The sequence below is a fragment of the Adiantum capillus-veneris genome, chromosome 13 (genome assembly GCF_014529385.1).
Source record: "Adiantum capillus-veneris isolate H3 chromosome 13, ASM1452938v2, whole genome shotgun sequence".
Lineage (NCBI taxonomy): Eukaryota > Viridiplantae > Streptophyta > Polypodiopsida > Polypodiales > Pteridaceae > Adiantum > Adiantum capillus-veneris.
The window spans coordinates 105,405,456-105,427,760 of record NC_140943.1 but is presented as its reverse complement, the minus strand read 5'-3'; the positions used below and the strand labels follow the sequence as shown (position 1 = coordinate 105,427,760).

The 22,305-nt window shown below is 41.1% G+C and overlaps 1 pseudogene; it reads right to left on the bottom strand.

The window, feature by feature from the left end:
- Positions 1-19,845: 19,845 nt before the first annotated feature.
- Positions 19,846-21,325, bottom strand: LOC147444575 (uncharacterized; annotated as a pseudogene).
- Between the last annotated feature and the right edge of the window lie 980 nt (positions 21,326-22,305).

The window sequence follows — 22,305 nt, the reverse complement described above, 5'->3', positions numbered from 1 at the left end:
CAATAGAGCCTATAAGGCTTCTAGCACTTTGTCCACTAAGACTAATCACCCTAGCAATATTTTGTATTACACCACACCTTCCATTTTATTCTTGTTTTCTCTTTCTTGTTTCAGCTACTCTTTGGTTTGTTGCAGCTCGATTTCTAATGAAATTTTCTCTTTCAATCCTTTTCCTTTCATTTTCTCTCATTTGGCTTTCCAAGATTTTCTTTGTGTCCTCATTAATAAGCTCTCGATTTCCATTTGAATAGGTAGATTTATTTCCTCCTCGATAGGTGCTTTCTGACAGCCTCTTGATCTTGAGTTCTAGTCACTGCATGCATAGGAATCATGGGCTCTACCTCAAATCCACTTGAAGAAGGTAACACTCCTACGACATTCATTGTTGCTTTCCCCTTGTTGTTTGGCTGTTTTGGACAATTTTAAATGATGTGTGTTTTACCACATTCTAGACAATATCCAAATATCTCTACGTTCTTTGCCTAATGAGGACAATTTCTTGGCCAATGGTTTCCTCCATACTCATAGCATGGTCCTACTTGTTTCACAGCTGGTAGTGCTACCAATGCATGTTCTTGCTGGTAAGAATGGTCTTTGATCCATGTTCTTGATTAGCTATGAACATTAAGGTCTTCTCATTCATGACATATTGATTTCTCATGGGTTGTGGCACATACGATGAATAGGTATCTCTAACATAAGAGCTACTCTTTGGCACCATTCCATAGGCATATCTAGGCTTGTTGTAATATAAAGAATACATCAACAATGCTTGGCTCTCATTTGGTTGAACTGGTTGAGTATAGTTGACTACTACTCTACCATTGTTCAGAAGCATATGATGTGGCCTCGGCATAGTGTTAAACCATGGAGTGGGATGATCCCCACCACAAGTGTCACATCTTCTCAATTGTTGTTGTCATATATTTGGGTTATGAATGTAGCCTTGATTTTTTCTTCTCACCACTTCTTTGGCCACTTGATCAATGCTCGACGCCATAGGAGTTTGAACATCCCACCGTGTTGTGGATTCGCTCTTTGTAGAAGAGAAACTACTCATTGGATTTTTGCATCTTCAGTCACCTCTTTGTAGGCCTTATAATTGTCAACTAGATATAAAGTTTCTCTAGTGACTTGCTCAATCATCGTGCATGCATCCTTTTAGGTATAGATCTCTTTTTAGAGTTTCATTTTTTAAGCCCTCTATAAAGAGAACTAAAATTCTTTCCTACTCTCGTGCTAGATATCTCAAGGTATTGTTTGCAGCAAAGCAAAGCTTCCTTCACCTTCTTGGTCTCTTTCTGTTTGAAAGCATAGATTTGTGAAAATTTGTTGTGCTTGATTCCCCTTCTAAAGAACTTCCATGAAAACGCATGCAAGAGTTGTTCTGTGTGAAGAAACATCATCTTTTTTGTTGAAAAGAAAGGCTGTTCCTTCCAATGTCAACCCAAATCCTTAATACTAAGTGTGGAAATGTGCCACTTGTTCAGCTCTCAAAAGTTGTTTGAAGAGTGAGACATGAGCATATGGATCCCCTAACCCATTGTACTGTCTTGACACATTTGGCCACTTGAGATTGTCTCATTTGTCATGATTCAATCACCAATCTCACCAATTTGAGGTCTTTTAGAAAGACGTCTCTCATTCTCTCTTCTCATCTCGGAGAAAATCCTGGTGGAATCCTCTCTGATATATGCTCTGGCATCGGTTTTGGAAATCTATGTCTTGGTGCACTTACAGTCGACTAAAAATAAATAGAGATTAGAGAACCCTTGTATGTATACCTTTCTAGGTCAATTGGATCAACAAGTTTGTACTCTCTTTCATACATATCTACCATCAAAACTTGCACTCCTTGGGCATCTGTATATGTGAATGGATAGAGGGTCTTATGGTAAGTCAAATCCCTAGCATTGGGTTCTACACACTTGTAGAAGGTATGTTGATCCATGTTTGTGAACCTATACAAGCCCTCATGATCACAATCCGTTAGAACTCTCATGGATTTATTGGTTTTAATGAATCTCTTGTTCAATTTGTTGATCAAAGGATGCCTCTCCTCTAGGTGTAGAAAACCCTGGTGGAGGATGATTTGTCATGGTTAAGACTCATTAAATACTCTCAAGATAGCACCTCACAATCCCATTTTGTCTTAGTGCAACTTAACTCTTTTCGTCCCTGGTCAGGTCTCTCAAAAGTCAATTCGACTTTGTGACCCTTTGTTCTATAAAAATTGGTTTTTAGTACCCTAAAGTTTGCAATTAGAAAACTTGAATTTTTTTTGGTATGTTCTATTTCTTGCAAGCTTGTATTCTTGCTTTACTTTACTCAATTTGGAATTTTGTATCAAAAGATAAGTAATTTTGGTGAAGTGCACTTGAAATAGCACTCAAAACAGTCTCAAGACTAGGATACAAGAATTATCCCTCGTATCTTGGTCTCCAAAGGGTATTTTTAGCTCAAACTTGAAATATGAGATGTACTCAAGTATATATATAGGCTCATCAAGCCAAATAATGTAATGTACCCAACATTTTTCAATAAAAGTATTTCATTTACTTTGCAAATATTTGAGGTTTGCATTTTATTAAGTCAAAGAGCATTCTAATGGAATGATCGGATCAAAATTTGAACTTTAGAACTATTAATTATGACCCTTGTTCACTTAAAAACAATAAGGTTGATGGGAAATTTAGGTCTCAAGATTGTATCTAAAGATAAGAGTTGACTCTTTTGGAAAGAGAGAGTAATTTTAGGAAAGGGAGAGCAATTTTAGGAAAGGAGGAGTAATTTTAGAGGAGAAGGAGTAGGAAGAGTACTTTTAGGAAAGAAAGAGAGGAGGAGCTTAGTTTAAAGCTCTTTTCTTGGAAGCCAAGCTTCATCTAAGAGGTTCAAAATACTGCATCGAAATCCGTGTCCGTGAACGTGTGCGAGCTTATCTCTCCTTGCTTCCCTCTATTCTTAGTTGACCTTGAGAGCTTATATAAAGACCCCCCTCCCTTTACTTTAAAGACACACGCTCTCAGAAGCGGAATCTCTCTTGCCTCGACGTCGGAGTTACCTTCTCTTCCTCAACCTCTCTCCCTCAAGCCATCTCCATCTCCAACTTCTTTCTCTACCATCATCGTGTTGCCCCTCAATTATTGAGTTCTCTTTCTCACCTTCTCTCTTCTCTTTTGCGATATGATGGCCCCAAAGTGAGTGACTCGAAGCTCGAAGGACGCTCATGTCATTCCACCTCCAAGAAAGATGCAGAGGAATGGATCAACTTCTCCAAACGTTGCTCATGTGGAGGTATTGATTCATTGGGGCAAGTTATGAGTGAGTGAGAATAGCTCAATTCCATAGTGACACACTCATCTTAGTGCCACACTTTCTCTTGAATAAAGGCTGAAGTCTTGCCTCATCTTCTCTCTCCATTAAGGTGGTGGCGATTGCTCTCATGTAAGATATATGTTGCTAGTTTTACTTTCATTTGCATATCTAGTCCAATACTTGTCTCTAACTCTATCTCTATCTCTCATTATCTATCTTTAATACCACCACCACACTTAGATCTATCTCTAATTCTATCTTACTCCTCCTTTGATCTCTCTTGTTGTGTCCTAATTGTTTCATTGGAAGGCATTCAAGCAACAACCTTGTCAATGTAATGGGTACAACCTTCTTGCGGGAAACAATCATGTGCACGAGGTTAGTAACCATATCTTCATCTTCCACAAGCATCTCTCTCTCTTAAGGTTTTCATTCTCTTCCACAAACTCTAGAATCTTCTTGCTACAGGTACTTCTCTCCCCGCAGTATCCTTATTGCCTAAGGGCAACAATAGGGCTTGGGAGAGAAACTCTCTTCTTCTTCTCCTTTCACTGCTTTCACACCTTTATCTTTGTGCATACTAAGTATATCATTGATGAATAACCATAATCCACATAGAGGTAATTTCTTTCAATTCCATTCAGTGCAATCTATTAGGGTCAACATTTGGATTAGTCGAAAGATTCACTTTCAGCAACGCATAGTGTTTCTATTTGGTCCTGAAAGGCTCAACGAAATACTTCTCTCACCAGATCCCATCATACTACCTATTATTGACTATGACTTCTCTTTTGATGTGAATGTGGTTATTTTATTATGAATCAAGAGGATTTGTACTCACAACTAATCCCAATCGCTAGACAAAACATATACATCATAGTAAGCACAAAGCTATAGTTCCAAAGAGCAATCCGTATCTTATTTGGACAAAAAAGATTAAATATCATTAACTCATCCATTACCCCTTTTATCCTACCCATGATACGATATGATCGTAATCTCGATGTTTTCATTTTTGTTTTGTTCAGACTATCTTTCATGAGTTCTCTCCATCACGTGTGTGTTTGTAAGGAAAAGTGAGCGGCTTCTTTGGCTACATTTCTTCTTTAGCTCTAGAAGCTCTGTTATCTACATCTTAGCTCCTTCTCATAACCCTTGAGCTTCCTCACAAACTCTCACAGCAAGAGGCCCGGTGCCTTCCTGGCAAGACCGCCAATTTCTTGACAACGGAAATAGAGTTCTTTATTGACTTGTTGAAAGCTGGTGTATGCACAATGGGGATAGTGTTACCCATTTCCTTAGAATCTATATACATGTCTTTTTCCCTAAACTTAAAGGAGATTCTCCTTTCATGAAATTTAACATCGGCAGCCAGGCGGTCAAACCATGGTGCCCCTAGGATTACATCCTCATGCTTGAGAGGAGAGCTAAAGAAGACCTCTTTGTCCACATAGCCTTGGACATGAAGCCTCAATTTCCCGATTAAGGGAGTGACTGAAGCTTCTTGCCCCTTGAAGGCACTATCTGTGGGTAGGACATCTCCCATCTCATAGGATTGTATGTCTAGCTTGGTGGCTAACTCTATAGATATAAAATTGTGAGTAGAACCAGGGTCAAAGAGATCCTTTGTGATGAGTTTGGTGAGTCTCCTCCTCTTGGATTTCAACCAAGGAAGCTCTAGGAGGATCTTGGCGGTTGTTCTTTTGGGGACAAGCGCGGTACGCATGCCCTTGTTCGCCACACTTGAAACACCGGTTATCTTTGCGATAACGCTCAAGCTCTTCAGGAGAGAGTTTATTCTTACCTTTGTAAACTCCCTTCTCTTTAGCTTTGTTGGAGTTGCCCTTAGGAGACTTTTGGACATTGTCCTTCCCCTTAGGCTCATTGGAACCCTTGTTTTCCAGGGGCTTATTATTTCTTTTAGCCTCTGTTTGGAAATTGATTCGAGACGCCACCATAGTATGGTGTATTACCGCCGATATGGTACGTGGCCTTTGGGAGTTGACATACTCCGCCATTTCTTCGGTTAAGCCCGCACAAAATTGTTGCTTTTGCTCTCCAAAATCCAAGTTTTTGAAGACAGTGGCTTTGAGTTGTAAGTCCCAAAACTTGTCTACATATTTGTGGATGGATTCATTGGGAGAGAGCTTTAAGCTTCGCCATTCGGTGAGTATTTTGTCTTTGGCATCGGTGGCCAAAAACTGCTTCATAATGGAAGCTCTTAAATCTTTCCATGTTCGTGGAGCTTCACCGTTGGCTCATAGGCTAGACCACCATTGCCTGGCGGACTTTTGAAAGTGCATAGCTACATGGCGTAGCTTAGAGGACTCCGTGAAGCCCTCATCTCCAAACGCCGCATCGAACTGTTGGATAAAGGCCAGAACTTTGTCCGTAGCACCAAAGGTACCATCATAGGTAAGGAAAGAGATGCTCTTCCCTCCCTCTTTGAATTTCTTCAGCTTCGACGACCTCTTCCATGCGGCATAGGATTTCCTATGGCCTCTTCTTTTTGATGGTTCAAAGGTTGCACCATCACTTTCTTCAGAAGGTGAAGAATTTGAAGAAGGTGGAGAAGAGGGTGACCTCTTTCTCGCCTTTTTCTTGTCTTGATCTTCGTCGTCTTCACCATAACTTTCATAAGAGGAAGAGGATGAAGAAGATGGAGAAGAGGGTGTCCTCTTTCTCGCCTTTTTCTTCTCTTGCTTTTTATAATCCCTCTTTGAATTATGGCGTGGAGAAGAGTGTGATGGTCTTCTCCGCTTTGGTGGTGATGGAGAGCGTTTAGCCCGCTGTCTTCATGGAGCCATCTCCGCCGAGGTGGTGGGAGACTCGCTTCTTTCTCGTTCCTTCGGTGAAGGCTCTTGAGTTCTCCTTTGGGAAGGAGATGCATCATCAAGAAGTAAATTTTTGAGCCCTTCATATGGATTCTCTTCTTCTTCCCGAATCAGAGAGAGACCTCTTTTGGTAGTCTCACAAGGAGGCTTCTTAGGTGTTCTCTTGTCATGGTGATGAGCTTGGAGAATCCCGTGAGCACGGAGCTGCCGTTGCACTTCACTTTGGAGAGATGGATTGCCCATGGCTTGTTGAAGCCTAATAACAAGATAGTTAACAAGCATTGAAGCATCATTAGTAGCTTGCTCATGAGCAAAATCAAAGTTATCAACATTAATTTCACTCTCTTTACTATTGTCAACCATTCTAACAACCTTTAGGTGTAAACTTTTTAGGTGTACTTTGGCACTTCAAGCCTCAGTTGCTACTCCTCTTTACCCCTTTAGAAAAAGCACTCAAGCTACTGTACCAACGGCTCGAATACCATTAATTGCAAGGAATAGAAGAGAGGGTCTTTCAACACAAAAACAACACCGGCTCCTTTCAAGCTTCTAATAGCTCAATAGTGGTTAAGCCATAGGCAAGCCCCGTAGGACTCCACTATTAAGACCATAGCTCTCGACGGTGATGCCCCATTAACTGCACAAATGCAGGTGCACTGCAAGGCTGAAAAATCCCTATTCTACTTACTCACAGGCAATTAATAATACCAACCATTTGTAGCTAGCTTGAGGACCTCCCTTCTTGAGCAAGAGAAGAGAAACCTTGAGCTCTGATACCAATGTAACATTTAATGGTCTAAAAACTTATGTGTAGCGGAAATTAGCATGAACATAGTGGGCATTTCATTAGCATAGATTCCTAATGATAATTACAACAGTGCTTGGGTGGAGAGAGCAACAAAAAGCATAACACCTAGTTAGATAGCATCAACAATACTTTCAAAAGAGAGAGAAATTAAGCTATTGACAACAATTGAGGACCGGATTTGCATGGAGCCGGTCCCCCCTCCAAAAGGCTTTGTATTATGGTTTCTCCCATCAAGAGAGACATTGTACAATACAATTCTTTGTGTTCCTTCAAGACTAGCTAGTGCAATGAAGATGAAAGCTTCATGCACTAAGAAAAACACTTAACAAACACAACTTTAATTATCCCCATTCTCAGACCCAAGACCTCACACACCTTCGAAGATGGTGAGAGCTAGCAGGGTATGAGAGTAGATTGAGAGGAAGAAGGAGTATCTTACGAGAAAGATGTACATCTCCTCACATAATCACTCATATTAGCATAGATTTAGCTTAGTAATTAGCTTGGTAGAGGATATGAGCATGCATTGAAGCTTGGATCTTGGTTGGATTTGCATCCACAAGCCAAGAATGTGTAGATGTAGGCTTCTATCTCACAAGCTTGGAGTAGGTGATGAGCTCTCCATTAAAGCTTGGGAAGAGATAGTCTTCTCTCTCTTCACACATGAGATTGTGTGAGTGTGTGTGTGATAATGCCTTGCAAAAATCATCCCCCTCTCTCTCTTGGGCGAGCCCTCTTGCTATTTGCTCTTGCTGAGCCCTCATTGGCTCTCCCCAAGTCAAGCCAATGACTATTAAGCAGCATAAATGATAGCCTTCTGACATGTGTCCCCCTTTCCCCTTTTGTGAGAGCTTTAGATAATTAAATAATTAAACTAAACTCTCATTGGACCCCTTTGCCTCCTGGCCAGTAGGAATCAGGCAAGCCATTGGGCTCCTGAATGCTCATTGGACCCCTTGTGAGACTGCCCAATAGTCTTCTAGGAGACTTAATTCTCATTGGTTTCTTTTATTAAATGTTTTTAAATTAATTAAACTAGATTTACTCTAGCCTAATTCTCATTGGTCCACCTCCAAGGCCATCCAATAGGAATTGGGCACACCTTGTGGGCATCTGGGCTAGGGAGCTTACATGTGTCCCTAATTCCCTTTGTGTAAAGGGAGCCTGTGTGTGTGTGACTTTCTCTCTCATCCCCTAGAAGAAGGGCTCGCCCCCTCCCATGTAGGGATATGCAAAGACTTTTTAGTCACACACAAAGCATCCAATTTCCCCTAGGGCTGACCTTTGGACACAACCTTTGAATTTTGGAACCTTAGCATTTTGGAAGTCTTAATGGGCTGAACCTTAGGGTCTTTTTAGCCCATTGTTGCACATGGCTCTTTTGCAGATGGCCCCCCCTTTGGATCCCTATTTTCCCTCCTTTGGATCCCTATTGTGGCCGGTCTTCTAGCTTAACCAATATTCTAGCTTTTTCTCCCCTGGCACTTCCCCACATTAAATGATCGGTTTAATATGAGAAAATCATTTAGGAGAATTAGATATTGATTATTATGACATGTCAGGTCATAAATTGTGTAGAATCTCTAGCATTCCTCCTCAAGCTCACGATGAGCTTGGATGTAATAGATTCCCAATGCTTCTCGGAAGTAACAAAACTTATCCTTCCCAAGATCTTGTGTCTGCCACTTGATCCTTTGTTTGCGCATACATTAAGTCAATCTCTCCTTCCAAAACCTTCTCTATGAAACAACCAACGTGATTGAACAAGACTTGTAATCCTTGATCTGCCATCTACCTGTGCTTGCCATACCATATGTGCATCGACATTCTATTTGTTTCATTGTCAACTTCAAGACATTCTTCTTCACTTATAACATAGTCCCATAAGCCTTTTCCATAATGAAATTCTCCATTCTATAAGACCAAACACTATAATTCTCCGTTGTCAACTTCTCTCCAGCAATTTGTCTAACTTGGGAAGAACTTTCGGCCATGTTGACTTATTTTCAAAAAATTCTGCCAAAGTCTCCTTTGTATTTTGGATAGAATGACAATCTTTAAAGTGTCTAAATATACGTGTAACATTGATCAAGAACTGGCAAGAACACTTTAATCAAAATGGGGCGTCAACCACTGACACTCAAATCTCTCAAGTCGGGCACCACCAAATCACTGCAAATGGCATATGAGATCTCTAGTGAGGGTAAGGTTCAAGGAGATGCTCCAGTACCTAAACCACCTTGCCAAGGTACCAACGCTTCCAAGGCAAGGATTCAAGAAAACCTTCCACGACCCTCACAAATGCAACAATTAACAAAAAAAAAAGAGTGAAAAATTTGGCACATCTGACATAAGAGAAGTGTTTGGAACACTGAAAATATGTGACACTTAACATGTGTCTTGGCCATAATGCGTCTCGCCATAAACTGTGTAGAATCTCTAGCACTCTGTACAATAAATGATTCATCTTGAGTGCACAAGATATACCCGGTTTTTGTATAGAAAACACCCTAGGTAATCAAGCCATTGAGTCAATGTAATTAGCACTCAATCATATATAAGCTTAAGGGCATTAGGTCTCCCCAATCTCGGAGAAATAAAAAACCTTTGAAAACATCTTAAGTGCATAAGTGAAGGGTGAGATTAGGAAATGAAAGACCCATGAAAGTGGAAAGTCAAAAGACTTTTTGTGTCCATATAAAAGAGATGCCAGAGTGCACAATAATAATACGTTTGTGTTTTTTATTTTGCTTATATTTTCCTTTAGTGTTTTCTTAGAGTCCTTGCACTACATAAGTAGTGTTTATACTTCTTTTGAACCCATTAGGAATACCATTAGGGGAATATACCAATAAGCAAGGATGCCAATATTATTGGCCTGAAAGTATACAATGTTTGCAAAAGAGGATTCAATATGGGAAATGTAGAAGGGATAAGGTAGTAGGATGAGTGTGGAGGTGAAATAGTCCTAGAACGAGAGGCAAGTCGCTTCTCCTTTGTAGGAGAATCCATTTGAGGAGTTCAAAGGAAAGGATGTGTGGAAGAGGGAATAGTTGAGTGCAAGGTATCTACAAATATCAAGTGTTAAAAGCCATATAGGAGTAAAACCACCCTTGGCTTTACATATGCATAGAGGATATGTATATCTACAAATCTCGAGCGTTAAAATCCATATAGGAGTAAAACACCATTGCTTTTACACATGCATAGAGGAGTAGTTGGGTGCAAGGTATCTAGAAATGTCAACTACTAAAAGCCATATAGGAGTAGAACACCCTTGGCTTTACATATGCATAAAGGATACACACACCTAAACATTAGCATGAGCAATCCCAAGTAAAACTCTTCAACACGTACAGTCAAAGAAGTTTCTTTAGCAATATGTTATTGATGGTGGCTTGGAATTTCTTTTAACCTCCTCAACTCATACAATCACCCATCTTTTTGCATTATCAAGAAGTCTCAAGAGGGAAGTTTGGATGCATACAAGTCTAGCTAGCTGTAAAAGTACATGCAAAAAATAGAGGATGGTATTTGTATTTGTCATTATGTACATTTTACCCACATCATCCGCCTCGAATGCAAAACCGGGAGTAGTGCATTGAGCTTGCACAATCCTCCACACTTTGGATGTTGGAGTGATCGTTACTTCCCTAGGTACACTAGCCACATATTTAGGACTGAAGCTAGCAATACTCTACATGCTATGATAGAAATTTAAGAATGGTTTGTACAAAGCATCCTTATCGCATCTTGCTTGATCATTTAACTTATAAGGCATCAATTTGCCCAACACTTCAAACTAGCACCGACCCTTTGGCCAATACAATCCATTTTCATAAGAGGCTCATCTGATTGGAGAAATGTGAATTGTCTTTTTCGAAAGCGTTGAGATCTTACATTGTCTTTTGATAATGACAACGGTCAATCATCGGGGGTGACAAAAACTAAAGATCTTTACCCCCAGTAAATCGCCCTACATACATCATCAATCTTCATCAAAGCTATTGCATCGTGTTTACTCGTGCAATCCTTGCTCGCAGTGGAAAAGCTTAAGGTTTCAACCTTACTCATTGAAACATCCCCGTTCATGGCATAAATTAGTCCTATAGGGTAAAAAGGCTTGACATGTGGAGTGTACTTTACACCACAATAATCCGTTGTGTGGGTGGGCAATGATATATGAGATGATAATGCATCGATCTTATATGTCCTCAACTTGTGGTCGATGTCATTTTAATTACAAACCTCTTACCTCATCCACTTGATGCTACATGAGCTGGTTCTGCACAAGCATCCAAAGACAACATCAGGAGACCACATAACACACCCACAAATCAAAAGGTTTAGCCGCATTCAACCCTCCATTATACAGCTCTCTTGCAATCATTTCGTCTGATCAGCTCGAGCAAACTCGTGAAAGCTAGCCTCAAATCAATTGGTGCTCGGAGGCCTACGGCTGTTTTATGAAAAACAATCTGAAGACACATTTTGCGTTGTAACACACCATCAAACTGAGAGCCATCTTGAAAGGTTCTTACAATTGAAATAAAAAACAAGAAGCGCTGGCAAACTCTCTTGGGAGGAGATTTTAGCTGACTAAGGCCGATGTAGTCAAGAAAAGGGTACCAAACCATTCAGCAGCCTGGGTGGGATTGACAACCTCATCAATACATACGACATCGTTGGACGGACACATGGAGGAAGGGTACATTTCACCCCTGCTGCTGACCTTGGCAGGAGCAGGAGCGGGGAGGGAAGGAGCACTCTCAATTGATCGTGACGATCGCACATTACAGATGTCCTCACGCAGATGATGACCTTCGCTATCTATATCGCCCATGTGAAGTTGCTGATGTTGATCTAGACCATGTAGATGTAGTTCATGGCTATGTAAATCATGTTGATGAAGATATGCATGTGCCATGGCACAAGCAGCACGCCACATTAGCACCTTCCTATTGTCCTTCGTATCAAGCAGCTTCCTGTTGTCCTTCGGATCATCATCGCGATGCCTTCTGATGTCCTCGCAATGCATGCCTCCAGTATCCCGTGGTTGAGTTGACGAGATAGAATTGCCATCTTGGCCAGTAAAGGGTGGAGCTGGATCAGTAGATCCACCTAAAGAAGGCATTTGATGCGGGTAAGATTTGAGTGCTTCTGATGTTGAGGGAGTAATCTGTGTTGCAAAGCCCCGGGGATCACCAACTCGCTCTCCTTCTCCAAATGGGCAAGGTCCACGAGGTAGGGGAAACAGAGCAGGGGAGCAAGGTCTCTGCCGATGATGCCGTTGCGATCTCTTGAAATCAAACACAGGGGGTGCGAGGGAATCAGAGGACGATGATGATGATGGAGATGGTGGTGACAAAGAAGACGATGGTGATGATCTGCGTGCCTTCAGATGGGACGATGAGGGGGCGTGTGCGAGCATGCCGCTGGTTCTTGGACTTGGGAAGGGGTGCTTGATGTGAGATGCAGAGGTGCGTCGATGTACTCCGTCGCGCAATGGGTTGTTACTCTGTTCCTGCAGAGGCGAAGAAGGGGAGTCCATCGCGCCCTGCTCTCATCCGCCTGTAGCTCCAGATCTGCGCAGATAATGCCTTGCGTCGACAGAGGGGAAAGATGAGTGCACTCCACCAAACAACGGGCAGGGAGTGGCCCCCTTATCGCAGAAAAACGCCGCACCCACATGCCCCTCTTTTCACTGCTGGCCTCAACCCCATCTCCAAATAAAAATGCAGAGGATGGTCACACACACGACCCGCGTGTCTCAAAATCTAAACCGACGCCTAAAGTATACTAAGGTTGTTTTCACACTAGGCCACGATGTAAAAACTAATGTTGGGCAAGACAGTTGGTAAACTGAGTCTAGCATTGGACACGGACACCACGTCTCCAAAAGTCCAAATGTTATGCTACCTTTAAACTTTATTACAAAAAGGGGGAAGAAGTTCTGCACAATTTTGGAAAAATAAAAACAACGAAGGTCCTCACAGTTTTGGTTAGGGTGGAAAATTTACAAAGTAAAGGATGGAAGTTACAATGTCTGAAAGGTGAAAAATGAATAGCTGACTTTCCTTCTTCATTTTCAAGAGTTGAATTCGAATGTGTTGTTAAACCAGCAACTTAATTTATGGAAAACATCGGATCAATGGGGAAGGGATGGGGTCTAAAGAAGGATCATGAACTTACAGTATCTATCAGAACAAAAGAACCTCTTAATCTTAGCACACTCCTGGAATAGGATAACTCATGACACATAGGCTACATAAATCATAACAAAAGGAAGGGTAGACTTTGATGTAGTATGAGCTAGAGAAGTTGTGGGAGCACCTTCAAAGATGACAAATGGACTAACTATGATCTATTCATACACTAAACGGACATGTTATGAGTGGGGAAGGACCTGCCTGTTGAATATACAAGAGAAAAACATGGTCTCCTCCTCCATTCTACTCTTGACAGGGCCTAAGTCCATTTTATTTTCCCTAGAGCAAGTCCAGTGTGCCTTGTGTAACGGAATTAGTCTAATAACCTTAATTGTAGCGGAATTAAAATGACAGTGGTGAGCATTTCATTAAGAGAATTCCTAATGAAGGTAGAGAGGAAGTGCTTGATTAAAGATAGTAGCTTGGCATGAACAATACTAGTAAAAGAGAGGGAATTAGAGAAATTGACAATAGTTGAGGACCGATTTACTTGGAGCTGGTCCCCCCTCCAAAAGTCTTTTGTATTATATGTTCTCCCATAAATAAAGAGAGACTTTGTCCAATACATTATTTGTGTTCCTTGAGAGCTTGTTGGTACCATGAAGATAAAAATCTTCATGTACCAATATTATGCCCAAAACAACAATTCAACTTGCTTGCAATAGCATAAACCTGTCCCAGCCTCAATCCCAAGACCTCAAACACCTTCAAAGGTGAAGAGAGATGGCAAGGAGTGAGGAAATTGAAGAGTAAGAAGATGTAACATACGAGAAAGAAGTATTCTCGTCACATATCACATCACTCTTAGAACATAGCTTAGCATAGTGATGGCGATTTGAGTAGAAGATGAGCATGCTTTGAAGCTTGACTCTTGCTTGGATTTGCAGTCCATAGCCAAGAGGTGTTGGTGTAGTCTCTCTACTTCTCAATCTTGGAGAAGGAGATCACTTCTTGCTTAGCACACAATGAGAAAATGTGTGTGTGGGCTCGTGGGTTGAGAGAGAGAGAGAGAGAGAGAGAGAGAGAGAGAGAGAGAGAGAGAGAGAAATCGACCCTCCTTGTTTACACTAGCAAGGGGTGTAGCATTTAGACAAGTGTCCTTCTTTACCCCTTTGAGAGAGAGAGCTTGATTTATTAAATAATTGATGCTAAATTCTTATTGGCTCTCTAGGTCAACTGGCCAATAGGAATAAGCTTGCACAAGGTCTGCTCAATTCTCATTGGACCCCTTGATAGACTGTCCAATATAAATAACGTAGGTCCTAATTCTTATTGGTCCTTTTTAGGGACTTTTCCATAAAGCTTAAGCTTAATTTAATTAAGCTTAATTCACATGGACCTTTTCATAAGCCATCCAATAGCATTCATGCTTAATTGGGGGCAACTTTGATAGGGGCCTTTCATGTGTCCTTTATGCCTCTTGTGGAAGGGTGACTCTTGGGGGGGGGGGAGGGGGGGTGTTCTCTCTCATGCTCCTACATGTAGGGCTTGTCCCCTGCTTTGTAGGACTAGTGTTGACTTCTGGGCTCAAACACCTCAACCACTTAAAGTTGGCCAAAACCTTACATAAAGGTTCTAAGTCTAAGGACTTTTAGCACTAATCTTTGGAGCTTTAATGAAGCTTAACCTAAGGTCTTTTAAAGCTCCATTAGGTGCACATTTCTCTTTGGTAGACCTCTCTCCATTTGGACCCTTATTGAGATGAGCTTATCTCTCCTCTTGGTCCCCTGTTGAGAATAGTTTTAGCAACACATATATGTATCCTAACTCTTTTTCCCATTTATCTCCCCATATTAAATGATAAGTTCAATATGAGAAAATCATTTGGGATAGGTAAATATTAGATTTTATGGCATTACCTCTCTCTTGAAATCATAGTCATCCTCGACTATGAGGTAGAGAAGGTAAATCTTAGTTACATCAAAGAAAGGTTGGTTAGGAAAGGTCTAGTGGATAGGGGTGCACAAATTTGCATCATGACAAAGGGACTCATGTGAAGACTAGGCATGCACATCCATGAGACACCTAAAATCAAAGTCAAGATGGCAAACAATAGCAAGGCTACGTGTGTAGAAATTTGTAAAAATGTTTTTGTGGAGGCCTTGGGCATTAAGAAAACAGTTAATTTCTATGTTATGTCTACCATTTTATCCTGGGAAGACCATGGCTAATGAAAATGCGAGCTTTGCAGGATTGAAAGAATGGAAGGTTGATTTGTAGGAATGACAATCATAAGAAGGTTGTCCTTGACATAAAGGAGCAACGTCAAGAGGAGCCCCATGAAGAATCATCTCACAATGAGACGGAGGAAGACTGGACCGATAGTACTTCAGAGGAAGGAAGTAGCGGCAGCATTACTGAAGAGGAGTCTTCCATCAAAGTCATGGGGGTAAGGTTTAAGCTAAGCCACCAAGAGACCTCTTGTCATGGCTTAGAAGAGGAGGTCCTCAAGAGAACCAAGGTGTGGAAGATGAAGGGATGTTAGAAGGTATGTTGTCTACAACAATTACAAAGGACGAAAGAGAGCAGTTCAAATGTGTGCTAAGGAAGTTTCCTAGTCTTTTTGCTAAAGACCACATAGACATGCATGGAGTAGATGATGTTCAACAGAAGATCGAGTTAAAGCCAGAGGCCACACCTAAGGCTCAGAAGCTATGAAGGCTAGGAGTCATCAAGGAACATGATTTTCTCAAGGAGGCAAAAAGCTTCTAGCATCTGGTTTCATTTATCTAGTGGATAATTTAGAGTGGGTCTCTCCCATCGTAGTCACTCCCAAGAAGAATGGCAAGTGGAGGGTATCTAGACTATAGGCCACTCAATGAGGCAACCAAGCAAGATCACTTTACCCTCCCATTTCAGGATGAGATACTAAATGAGGTAGCTGGTCATGAGAAGTACACTGTGTGTGATGGCTACTCAGGCTTCTTTCAAATAGGTATCGCATTAGAGAATCAATTGAAAACAACCTTCATCACTCTTTGGGGTTGTTATGCTTTCAAATTCATGCCATTTGGCCTGATAAATGCTCCTGCAACTTTCCAAAGCTTCATAAACATGGTGTTTCAAGAATTTTTTGGGAAGTCCATTAGGGTTTTTATTGATGACTTTTGCATTTATAGCTCAAAATTGTTGCATCTACAAAGGGTAGAAGGAGGTTTGAAGAAGCTCTATGACATGGAAGGTCAGCTCAATCCCGATAAATTCCACATAGATGAGAATGAAGTGATCTTGTTTGGTCATAAGGTATCCTATAAAGGCATTGCAGTGGATCCTTCAAAGGCAAAGTCTCTTATGGAGCTACCTTCACCCAAGAATATCAAGGAGGTCATCTCATTCATTCAAAAGGTGAAGTATATGTCACTCTTCATTCACTTAGCTTCAGAGTTACTTCACCCTTTGCAAAAATTGACACAAGTAGAATTTGCATGGTCTGATGAGCTTGAGGAGTACTTTTGTAACATTAAGTTCATTTTGTTAGAACTACAAACACTCATGCCTCCTTGTTGGGAGTACACATTCTGTTTTAGCTCTAGTGTTAAGAAAGAAACAATTGGTGTTGTTTTGTTACAACAAGATCCCCACAGTACTAGGATGTGACCCATCTACTTTTCTAGTAGGCTCATGAATGCCTTGGAGAGAGGCTACACTAAAGCAGAACTCATGATGCTTGCTCTCATGTTTGTAGTGAGAAAATTTAGATCCTACCTGTTACTAAATCTTCTGTAATTCTCACTGCAAAAAATTTGTCCCTTGGATGTCATCTCAAATGAATCTTAGTACTAGGATTTCAAAGTGGATTATGGAATTGCAAGAGTTCCAATACTCTTTCAAGGTAGAAGACAATGTGCGTGCACAATTGGCAGGAATTCTCACTTATATAGTGCATGAGAAGGACATTAAAATGCCTGAAGTAAAGATCCTACCATTGCCACCACCTAAAAGTATCCCTAATGCATTTACCTTGTTCTTTGATGGAACTTTTTGATGAGCCAACAATAAAGCAGGGGTAGGGTTGGTGTTGCTCAACCCAAGTGGAGAGGTGGTCATGAAAGATAAGGTCAATCTACTAGGCACAACAAGCAACAAGGAAGCAGAGTATGATATACTACTTCATGGTTTGAAGATGCGCATTAGTCAAGGTATACAATGTCTCATGATAAAGGGGGATGAACTTCTCATTGTGACGCAGATCTTATGCATTTGGGCATGCAAAAATGAAATCCTGAGGAAAAAAGTTCATGCCATTCATAGGTTGTTTAATCAATTTGAAGAGGTGCAACTATATCATATTCCTAGGAAACAAAATGAGGATGTCGATTTACTTGCACAACAGGCAGTTGCATGTGTTGAGAAAGAAGTGCAGGTCATCATGGTAACAGCAATTGTCAAGCAACTGAGGTATCAGGAATGGAGTCATTGGCTCCCATTATTCTCTACATTTTGGAGGGCGAGTTTTCACAAGGCTTCACAAAGGCTCAGAAGAGGAGGCTCATGACGGAGGCAAGCATTTATCTCTTCCTAGAAGGCTCCCTCTATCGAAGACGAAAGCATCAGGTGTGTAGAAGAGTATCAACAATTGAGAAAATTCATGCCATTCTAGAAGGTTTGTGGTGGTTATTTTGCCCAAGAGTTAATAGTAAAAAAGATTTTTCTTGCGCGGTATGTTTGGCCAAGCTTGCACGTTGATGTTCAACATTGGTGTAGAAGTTGTCACCATTGTCAGGTGAATGGAAATAGAAAATTGGTGCATGGTCCCTGGCAAATAGTTCTTGCAGATGGACCTTTTGAAACGTGGGACATTGATGCTGTGGGTCCACTACCTAGAACTAAAAATGGTAAGCTCTACATTCTAGTGGATGTGGACTATATGACTAGGTGGGTGGAAGCACAAAGTGTGGCATGCTAGAGATTGTTTTTGATAATGGTACAAGGTTTATAAAGGGATTGCTCATAGAAGTCTATGAAGATATTCACATTTTACATCGTCACAGTACACCCTACTATCCCTAGTCAAATGGTTTGGTAGAAAACGCAAATGGTGTCATTGTAGGCATCATAAAAAAGATGGTGGAAAATAAGACAAAGTTGTGGGATGAATTCTTGGATGGAGAATTGTGGACATATCAAACCATATACAGGGAGGCCACAGAGTTCACACCATTTCACTTGGTCTATTTTCAAGAGGCTTTGCAACCTATCGAGCTCAACATCCCAACAATGCGGCTTCATAGCAAAGGCGCACATGATGATCAAGAGGCATGGATGGATTGAGTGGAAGAGAGAAGCACCTTATGAGTGCTACAAGAGGAAAGCTACACAAGCGAAGGAGAAGATTGATAAAAAACTGAAGTAAACAAGAATCAAGAAAGGAGATCGTGTGCTAAGGTATGGCAATCGACTCAATAATTGTTTTGATGCCAAGTTTGAAACTAGATAGCAATGACCATACATAGTCAAGAAGCCTTTCAATTCAAGTTACTACTAGCTCATGGTCTTGAATGGTTAAGAGCACTCCAAGAAGGTAAATGGATATTGGCTAAAGCTCTATTTGAGTCGCCCTCTACCAAAGCATGTACCAAAGGTCTGCCAAAGAGCGACTATCTCATGTAACTTTTGTTGCATGAAGCACGTGTGACAAGGGCCCACACAATGAAATCTTTTCGAGAGACCAAATATCACAAAAGAATCAGAACCACTCTCTTTGGAAAGGACGCTTTATGATGGTACATGAATATACCATCATCTCGGGGGGGGGAGGGTAATGATAGTTGTTTTTTGACTCTCCGTATTGGCCATTGTGAGACACCTCACCCAAGAAAAATTACTCTAACACTATGGATATCCTCACCTTTTTATTGTAAAGAGACGTGGGTGAGTTAGGGGACTTTTCCCATATCTCGTTAAAAAACCCTCAGCTAGCTAAGTCACTAGGCTAATTGAGCCAAATAAATAAATAAAAATATATTATGGCCTTTTTGTGTGTAAATATTTCATTGTATCTAGGACCTAAATATAGGTATTTTTTAATAATTAATTTGAATATTTTTACCTAAGTGTGCGTTATTTGCTTAAGTATGCTATATACATTGACTCACCATTATCCTGATTTTTTTACCATTGTGTATTCCCTCTATTTTATAAATAAACCTTTTTATCTAAGCCAAATTACTCATTGTAACTGGTGCATCACTTAGGGGGTAGGGAAAAACTGGATGCATGGACACCTAAATTTCAGTTGGATTTGTCCTGGGGTGCACGCAAGGCTAGAAAAGCAACAAGGGGGGTGGCCACAAGGGCGCACACAGAACAACCAAACAAGGGGTCATGTTTGGAGAGGGTGAAGTAATGCATGGACACCTAAATTTTAGCTAGATTTTAGCTTTTCAAGTGTCCTTGGGTGCACAAAGCTCAAAAAATGCAAAAAGGCGAGGGATGGCCATAAGAGTGCGAAGAAAATCCATATAAGGGGTCCCTATTTGGCAGTTATGTGCGCCCTTGTGGCCACCCCTCCCCTTTTTTCATTTCTTGGGCTTGTGTGTACCCCAGGACACTGGAAAAGAACAACTTTTTCTTGATTTCAAGTGTTCAACTATAAATACACCCCCCTTCCCCTCTGACATTGGTGGACCCAACTAGGCAAACATCATTTAACTTAAATAGATTTAAGAAGATAAAGAACTTAATTGATTATGGACATAGAAGATACAACACTGTGAATCCTTTGATCATGAACAAAATTTTTGGTTGCAAAGATAGGGTGGGTAATACAGGAAAGATGAGTATCACTTTGGCTAGTAATGTCCTTTGGTTGTATAGTCACTCTCTTTGCATGTATGGCATAGAGGTTAGAATCCTCCAACACAGAAATGTTGTGGGCCTCCATAGCTTTTTGAATGGCCTCGAGCACCATTGCTTGCATTCTATATTGATTTCCATAACTTTGGAGCATCTCCTTCATCATGCGAGCAAAGGGGGTTCATCAAATGAGCAACTCGATTGTCTTTTGATAATGCCGGATTTTTGCAAACGCCCTTGCATCTTGCAATGACTCTGGGGTTGTCTTGGGGATACTTGCATATTTGCTAGTGCGTGGTGCTTGGGCTTCTTAAAAAACTTTGATTTGAGGTGATTTACATGCTTTGGTGGTGGTGGTGGTAGTGGTGCCACCTCCTCTATCTCCTCATTGTCCTTCTCTCTTGTTGCCTCCCAATCTTGTCCTGTAGGAACGCTGTGTGCGTGGGATCTTATCACGCTACCATCGAGGCTCTATCTTTGACTCGCTGTCTGTATGCACCACTCAAGCTCTAGACCCCCATACTTGAGCTTATTAGCATGGTGGCTATTCCCTTTCACTTTAGGATGATGAGTCCCCTTCTTCTTCCCGCCATCGTTTAGAGGGATGCTTGACTCTTTGATGCGGTGCCCCTTGTGCTTGTTTCTGCTATGATTATTGCTCTTGTGCCTCCCGCTCATGAGCCCATGATGAGCCCTCCCCTCGATTACCTTGCCTAGAGCTTGATGAGCAGCGAGAAAGGTCAAGTGTTCGCGGGCATTTTCTTGTGTTCTAAGCCATACCGACTTCTCGCAACCTTGGAGAGTGTTTTTCTTAACAAGGGGATGCTCTTTGGTGCACGCCATGGGGTATTGTGGGAGCTCACAGGTGGAGAAAAACCAAAGTGACAAGTAAGCGGATCTTATATTTATAAGGGCCCATTTTAGAAGGGTCCTTTGACACTATAATTTTCTTTTAAAAGCTATTATTTTCTAAATGGGTGCCCCAAAATTTAATTTTAAAAAATGTGAAGAAGAGTATTAATTAATGTTGAATCCACCTCAACCCTTGCGGACCCTACGTTGGCATGTAGTTACTGGTGGAGAATCCACCTTGACCCTTGCCGGACCCTACGTTGGTGCCATGCGGCATGCTTGGCAAGGCCTTGTGACATTCGCCACTTGTTGTTGTGCTCTTGACAACTCAATTTGCGCACTTCCCTTGCAATCTTAGATTATCATGCATGCTCCATGGTGAGCTTACAAAAAAATGTCGTGTGAAAGAACCAACTAAACATCTATTTCAAATAATTAGATTGTACCATACCACCGCCATGTCTAGTCTTTTTAAAATATACCCCTTGAGCTTGATAATGGGACTTCTCCATGCCTTAAGTGCTAAAAGTATCAAGAAAACCATATTTGTGCATAAAAAATGCTCCATGCACAAGCACGATATGTTGTTCACGAGAAAACAATGCAAATTATGAGATGAACACAATCTCTTTATATAATTTCACTGCATTTACATGGCTTACAATGTAATTTGTGATGTTATTTTCACCCCAAGCAAGGGTAAAGACCTTGGTGAAATCCGCCAACACTTCTTAAAATGATTAGTGATGCTTCTCTTTTGTGCTTGGCAAGACCCATAAGCTTGACCATTCTATCAAAAGTTGCCCAAACTTGCTTGTGCTTGTTTGCAAGCTCGAGATTGGAGTCATTGTTAGTAGTAGGTTTGCATAATTCCTTCTAGAGTTCCCAAAGGTTACGTATCATTGTGGTTGGAGCTATTTTGAGCGTCATGCCGACATGGGTTTCCCTGTGTTGCTTTCTTCAAGAAGTGTCTAGCTTTTCTTCCACTCATTGACACTTGTTGGGCGATCTCATGGGCCTCCCCTATGTTCTTTGTAGCAACAATTGACACATTTCCACCGTGACAACCAATGGAATTGAGAAGTGCATCCACCCTTTTGATCGCCTCCCGGGACTTTTGCAATGGCCTCATTGTGAAAGCATAGTCAATGTGGAGCTTCAGTAGCCTATCAAAAATGCACATGAATGCGTGCAATGTAGAAAAATGTACATTAGATAGAAAAAAAATGGAAATATTGGATTTTAAGCCTTGCATTGAGCATGGGGTATCTCAAAACAGATGCTTCACATTCCTTGCCTTTATCTCCAACATCAAAACAGATGCTTCACATTCCTTGCCTTTATCTCCAACATCAAATTGTCCAATACTTTGTCTCTATCCTCTTACCATGGAAGCATTGAACCTCCCTTGGCAAAGTTCTTTTGTACTTTGTGGTCTGTTAGATTTGTACCCCAGAGTGAAAAATGGACAAGGATAGAGTGAAGAAGCCCC